The sequence below is a fragment of the Montipora foliosa genome, chromosome 11 (assembly GCF_036669935.1).
Source record: "Montipora foliosa isolate CH-2021 chromosome 11, ASM3666993v2, whole genome shotgun sequence".
In the NCBI taxonomy this organism is placed as follows: domain Eukaryota; kingdom Metazoa; phylum Cnidaria; class Anthozoa; order Scleractinia; family Acroporidae; genus Montipora; species Montipora foliosa.
Genome location: NC_090879.1, coordinates 4,184,052 through 4,191,289, shown reverse-complemented (window position 1 = coordinate 4,191,289; position 7,238 = coordinate 4,184,052). Strand labels below are relative to the sequence as shown.

At 42.6% G+C, this 7,238-nt stretch overlaps 2 pseudogenes; both read right to left on the bottom strand.

Moving 5' to 3' along the window:
* Positions 1 to 1,269: 1,269 nt before the first annotated feature.
* On the bottom strand, positions 1,270 to 2,404 carry LOC137976589 (uncharacterized; annotated as a pseudogene).
* A 343-nt stretch (positions 2,405 to 2,747) lies between these two features.
* LOC137976588 (uncharacterized) lies at positions 2,748 to 4,327 on the bottom strand (annotated as a pseudogene).
* Positions 4,328 to 7,238: the final 2,911 nt, after the last annotated feature.

Sequence of the window (7,238 nt, the reverse complement as noted above, 5' to 3'; positions counted from 1 at the left end):
TGGTTTTTGTGGATATAAGCGTTTCCAAACAAAATATAGTGTCTTTTTTAGATAGCTTTCCTGTTGCTATGGTGACCCATTTCGCCACAATGATGAGTTCCTTTGGTGTCTCATGCGCTGGGTACCACAACATTGCCGTTATGTTAACAAGTGTTCCAAAGTCATTCCTTGAAATAAGACACTCTCTTGCAATTACCGAAACTGGCTTGAGCCACTTAAATTAAAGAAACTCGTACTGTTCGATGCCAATTTTTTTCCACTCTCTTTGATCTATATACAGTCAGGAGATTTCTGGGTGCATTTAACGATTACACACAGAAGAATCCAGATCTTGTAGCTTGTGGGGACTGTGTATGTAAAGAAAGCCAACTAAGTGAAGTAGGCTACAAATTGCCTATGATGGGATTGATCACCACCAAAACCAAGTCAAGTTGATTCTCAGAGCGGGATCTGGGGCCTGTTTCTCGAAAGTACCGAAAAGCCATTTGTGAAACTGCCAACCGCTCGTTTTGGAAAGTCAACCTTTTAACATGTTTTAAAGGTAATAAAAAGAAAAATGACTGAGGTTTGATGACTTAAATCCTCTCCGTTCTTGAGATACAAAGGAAATTGTGACACCCGAAAATGGCCCGTAAAGTTTCGGGACTTTCGAAAAACGGGCCTCTGACCCGAAGCAGCCGGAAGCATGACAATCAAAAAAAAAATCCACTACCTTAATGGAGCCTCAATAGCTTTACCACGTCGCCTAGTTTAAAGGGAACCTCCAAGCGCCCTAACCACTGGACCACACATGGAAACCAAGAGATATCTTCATAATGTCTTGGTTTCCATGTGTGGTCCAGCGGTTAGGGCGCTTCTCAGATGTACTTGTAAATAGCCAACTGGTCTGCCTCCTGCCAGTTGGGATTCCTAACAGTTGTTGTTGAATGTTCTGTTCTGTCGTGATTGTGTTTCATTGGCCCTGGTAGTCAATTAAGTATGTATGTATGTATGCATGCATGCATACATGCATGGACGATTCTTCCAAAAAATTCCACATCAGCTGGCATAATAGGTCATCGACCACAAAGGTCGCTAGGCGATCGTGAGTGCCTAAATTTTCAAGCAAAGAATTGCTCTCTTCTTCGCCTGGATTATTTCACTCGGTAACGCATTTTTTTTCGTTACAGATCTTCTAATAACTAGACATGGAACATTTTAGGGGACGTTTGTTAAAACAGTGGAGGTTTCCTTTAAAACTGTTCTGGCTTTCTTAGTATACTCACTTGTCTATATCAAAACACAACAGCTGCGTTTTCCGTCCGAGTTAGTTGCATCTTTCTTGTTACTTTGTGATGTCTCTTTACCGTTTGATTCCTCACCAGTAGAGCTCGCCCCTTCCAGAATGATAACACCTGGATCAAGAACCTTATGGCGAGGGGACCGCTGGCGTTCAGCAATTAGATTCCTTTCTATCGGATCCTCCGCCGTAAGTGTGCTTCGCAGCGAAGAAAGAAGCAAGTTCGCCTCCGGCGAGGATCCCAGTAGGTTTTCCCGCTCAATCATTAAATCTATGATAACGAAAAATATTTCATCGACATTCTCTCGGGACTTCGCGCTAGCCTCGATGTAGAACAAAGTTTCGTTGGAAGCAAAATGTGCGACTTTCATTGAATCAACCCACCTCTTCAACTCGTCATTTTTGTTTCCAACGAGTACAATTGGTAATCCCTCATTGCATTTCTCCTTCACAGCTTCTAGCCACTTTGACACCTCTAAGAAAGATACTTGGGAAGTGAGATCAAAGTCAATAACCGCGCCCTGGACGCGGCGGAATATCTGCGGAACGAAGTTGGCCGTAGGGCTGAACTTGTGGCCGCCAACATCTACAAGGTGAAGATGGACAGACTTATTTCGGAAACGTAGCCGCTAAAAGTGTTCCTCGGAAACGATGGTGCTTGGGACTGGTACATCAAGGAACGGACTATCGGGGTCTAGGAAACGAGAAAGAAGCGAAGTCTTTCTAACGCCGGACTCACCCAAAACCAAAAGCTTGAATTTGTGGTCAGACTGAATATGCGACGTGAGCCCGATCTTTTTCAACAGCAGGGTAACCAGAGATTTTCCCTTCAGTAGGCTTAGATAATTTTAGCAGGGCTTTTACAAGGTCTGCCGCAGTTGGTCTTTGATCGGGTATATTTTCAAGGCACTTGCAAACAAGGCTGTGGAGAGGATGGTCAGGACCCATTTCTTCAAGATCCTCGCTCCGTCGAATGTATTCTGGAACAATTTTGCTGTCTAAAACAAATCAACGAAAATTGTTAAAGTTTCGTTGCCATTATGTTTCAGGGTTTGAGTGGAGAGCTTCCTTTGCCCTACAGGCAGCTTGCAGTGAAAAAAAGGTAACCTGCGCCAGGGAGGACATGAATTCGAAATCCAGATCAACTTTTTGATGTCTCTGGCAATGACTACACCGGCGGTGAAGTCTTTTTGCACACACAACCTTCATTAAAAGGAGTTGGTCAGTTTGGCTGCCATCCAGGTAAAACGTACCTCTAATCTCCTTTCCTTTCTTCTTGTAGAGACCTGTAGAAGATGTACCTTACTCTGATACTGTGACAGAGCCGTTATCAAACACGGTTCCTTTTACGATGAAACCTCAACTATTACCAGACTTAAACAAAGTGACAGAAGATTAGGTGGTTAAACAAATGTAAATGAGAGCATCATTTGTCTTTAAACTAAGGTCATTTTCCGATTATCTGCATTTAAAACAGCCGTGACTCTTCTCTGAACTCACAGAAACTTGAATAGGTGCTTGGTAGTTCTAACGTGTAGCTACATGTGTGAGCAACTGGCCGTCTTTGAAAACCCTCATTGTTTGTGAAAGAAATTGTCAGCGTATCAGTAACAAGAACATCTGATGCTGTAGTAAATCTCAAAAAAGTGGCAAGTTTGGACTCGTCAAGACCTCTTATAAATCTCTTTAAGTGGGCTAAGGTCTCCCCCTCCGCTGTAAGGGGTGTTGCTTTAAGGAGGGAAATAACTTTGACATTGGTTGGCAGTATAGAGGAATACGGTTCATGCAAAGAACACATATCAGGAAAATATAACTTAAGGAGAGAAACAATAGGCCCCCAGCAATCAGCTGCATATTGAAGTTTCTGAATTATTTCGTTGTGGGCAAGTTCTCCGATTATTTCCACTAGGTTTTCTTGTGTAACTCTTCGTTTACAATCAAAAGCTGACAAAAAGTCAAGTAATTCTGCATCGTCCCTGAATGCTATCAGACAAACAGCCCTCTATTACACTAGCCTCAGATTTAGAGACAGTGCTTGAAGGAGTCTTGCAACATCATGGAGGTTACACTCCCTCCCCAAAAAGGCAACCAGTGAAAAAAGCTTTGCTTATCTTAAGGGGAAAATATTGGCAATCAGTATATCCCTTAACAAGTATCCTTCCAACTGCCTCCCACTTTTTTCTGTCGAAATCATGCCTGATGTAGGGAACCCTCTAACACTCTCCCAACATGTGTGACTCATAACAATCTTTTCAAAACAAAGAAAATTTTTCCCTTAGCACCCCATTGCCCTGTCCAGCCTCTTCAATACCATGCTGATTTATAATGATGGCATTTAAATTAAATTTCAATATTGAGAGATCTAGAAAGATCTCAATCATATCTTTTCTAATGAGGGACCTGTGTACTCTTATTATTTTCGTTGGCACTTCATCACTGCATGTTGGAGAAGTTGCTACGACATTACTAATAACTACATCACAATTATTGTGAGTGGACTGATCACTCCATAGGTCAATCAATAAATGGAGGCACTTCTACAGGCAATTCTATAGGCACCGACAACAGTGGATCTGCCTGATCTAGAGGCTGAGGCTGACTAATTGGCTGCTGAAGGGGTGAAGACATTGTTACCACAGGGTTGCTTGAGAGGTCATCAGAAAGTTGACTAAAGGTTGGACACGTCAGTTGCTCATCCTCTTCATCTTTATCCTCATCTTCAAGGGGATCGATACATCTGGGCCCGGTTGTTCAAAAGCCGATTAACGCTAACCCCAGATTAAAATTTAACCTAGGAGTTTATTTTTCTTCTCCCAAATGCTGATCAATGCTGATATTCGGGAAAAATTTACATTAGAAGAAGTCAATCTTGAAAAACAAGAATAACCAAACTGAACTTTCACCAAAAACGAAAGTTTACACTAATCCTGGATTAAATTAATCGTCTTTCGAACAACTGCCCCTGATGTATACACTCCATTGCCCTGAGAGCTTTATTATCCTTTCACCATCCATCCTTATCCCCTTTGCCAGTTTTGGAATCACCAAGGTTTAGTCCGGGGCCATGTGTCGGAAAAATCATTCTCGTGGGCATTTTATGAACATTTTAGTTTCTTTACGGAAACTTATAGTGTAAATGGTATTGAATCGACAAAACGTTGTCTGTAATTTTTTGAAAGCTATGTATGCCTGTTTTATGCAAATTAGATATGACGTCATTTTACAGCTGAGGACTGACAAGAAAATATCTTTAGTATGATTCGAAACTTGTTGAATTGAATAAAATGCATTTAAAATTGCAGTGAAATTACATTTTGACTGTTTCAAAGACTAAACGAATAGAACGGATGTTAAAAGGATAATAACACGAGGTTTTAATTTAGCAACACTTGTTCTTTACTTGGTCAATAGCTTTACTCCAGTTATTTACTACATATCTTAAATGAATCCCCATTGAATTTAAGAGTCTAATTCTGGACTTTTAAAGTTTTCTTTTAATTCTTTGGTCGATTCTTCGACTCCAGGTAATAAATAATTATACTCCTGTCTTAATCTAGTAAGACAAAGCATGCGTTTTGATGGTCTTCCTGTGCTTTACAACTCAACACCTTATTTGGTTATGCAGGTTATTCTTCCTTTCTTGTTTGGTATTACTGTGCGAAAGCATATTTACCTGACGATTACTACTGTGTACACGAATTATCTGTGAATCAATGTATTGTTATTATGACAATGCATTGACTGCTTTATGACTGCTCAAAGATAATTCGCAGAGAAATCCAGGAGGCAAATACTTGGCACTTCGAAGGTACGCTCGACATAGATGCGCAAGATATTGTCCCTACCAAGCTCTTTACATTACTAAAGTGGATACTTTCGGGCGTGGTTTCTGAACTGAAAACTTTTGTGTAAACAAAAATGAGATCCCTTTCTGTGTAATTGGACCGGACCACGCTATAGAACACGTCAACAAGTTGATGAAGATTCGGGGAGGGCTGAAAGGTCTAACACAGCAACCAGCAGCCATGGCAAGATGGTTCCTTGTGGCGCCAGAACTAAGTCGACTTCGACGCAAGCTGAGCACACGGTGGGGGTACAAAGAGCTTCATCACCGCATCATCACGATTTAAGCGATGTGATAACAAAACGCTATGATGAAAATGTACAGAAGATGAAGGATTTCCTCAAAGTGAGTGACCCTTTCGCGACAGAGGAACGTCATCTGGTGAACATCATCACGAAAGCAGTAATGCCAGATGACATCAAGGAGGGAGTCCTAACACGAGATAAGATCGGCCAAGCGAATTGTTTGAGACATTTGGTCAAGAGAGAATCGTCGAGGCCAAGTTAAGTGTTTGGAGCCCCATGAAAAAGGCAAATCTGAAGTCATGGAAGTCTGCTTGGCAAAAAAACAAAAACAAGACAACTTGTGGCGTCGCACCCTTAAAGGATGATAGAGCTCTCTTCGCACGCTTCTTAGTCGTCATTCTCTCAAGGCCTGATCTTGACATAAAGGAAACCATCAGTACCTTTGAGTTAGCCGAGTATCCAAGGGCACTCTTCTTCTCTAATGGCAGTTTGCGACACTGCGCTGCCAAGAGCAAGCTGATGAACATCCTAGAAAGCCTTTTACCGGCCCAACAGCAACCACAAACGTCTAGAGTACAACCTCACTCTGCAGATCCCTCCAGTAGGCAAGTGGTCATTATTGATGCCATGGCCGTCGTTCAGGCAATGGGAAAGCCACCGTGGATAAGAAATGGGCGTGACCTAGCAAGCCACTTCACAGAGGTCATTGATTCTAAGTCTGAAGGTGCCACCGAGGTGCATGTTGTATTTGACCGCTACGATATCCCAAACTCCTTAAAAGAAGGAAAGCGCCAGAAACGAACGGGCACAAGCAGAGCAGTGGTATACAAGATTACTGTGGATGCTGTTATAGACAAGATCACGATGAAGGATCTTTTGAGCTGCAGCCAGAATAAGGAGACATTGGCTATCTTCCTTGCAGCACAACTTATCGAGTGCAAGAAAGACTCGCAGACGACGTATGTAGTAACCTCTAAAGGTGACTGTATGGCTTCTAATAGCCTACCGATTCAGCATTTAAGGAGTGAACAGGAGGAAGCAGACACTCGTATGCTCCTACATGCTCTAGACGCCACACAGAGAGGAGCAACGTCCATAACCATTCAGAGTCCAGATACAGACGTACTCGTTCTGACGCTCTGGATTTACAAGAGACTTTGTCCAGACACTACAGTCATTGTTGGAACAGGAGGAAAACGAAGAAGTATTCCACTAGGCCCACTCTACGAGGCGGTAGGAGAAGAACTTGTGAAGGCTTTACCTGGCTTTCACGCTTTTTCAGGATGTGATCAGACAGGCACTATCAGTGGAAAAAGCAAAGTGTCTTGTTGGAATACACTAAAGAAAGCCGAACGATCAGTACTCGATGCTTTTTCCAGCCTGGGAACCACCGACACCATCCCAGATGATATATACATGACGCTAGAGCGCTTTGTCTGCCAGTTGTACATCCCATCGACACAGCTAAGAACCATATGAGAGGTCCGATGGTTGTTCTTTAGCAAGAAACAACACGTAGATGAACAGCTGCCCCCTACTAAAGCGGCTCTACACCAGATGACAAGACGTGCTAATCTCGTTGCATTGGTTTGGAAGTCTTGCGACAACCCAAATCCCAGCATTCCTAGCCCGATATTACACGGATGGCAACAAGATGGGGATACACTGCATCCGGTTCCAACCACACTCCCACCTGCACCTAAGGCCGTACTGCAGTTGATTAAGTGTGGATGCAAAGGAATCTGCATCACAATGAGCTGTACGTGCAGGAAGCACAACCTAAAATGCACTGATATGTGTGGTTCATGCGAAGTGAAATGTACGAACAGGATCGGTAACGCTGATACAGTTGAGCATATAACAGGGGATA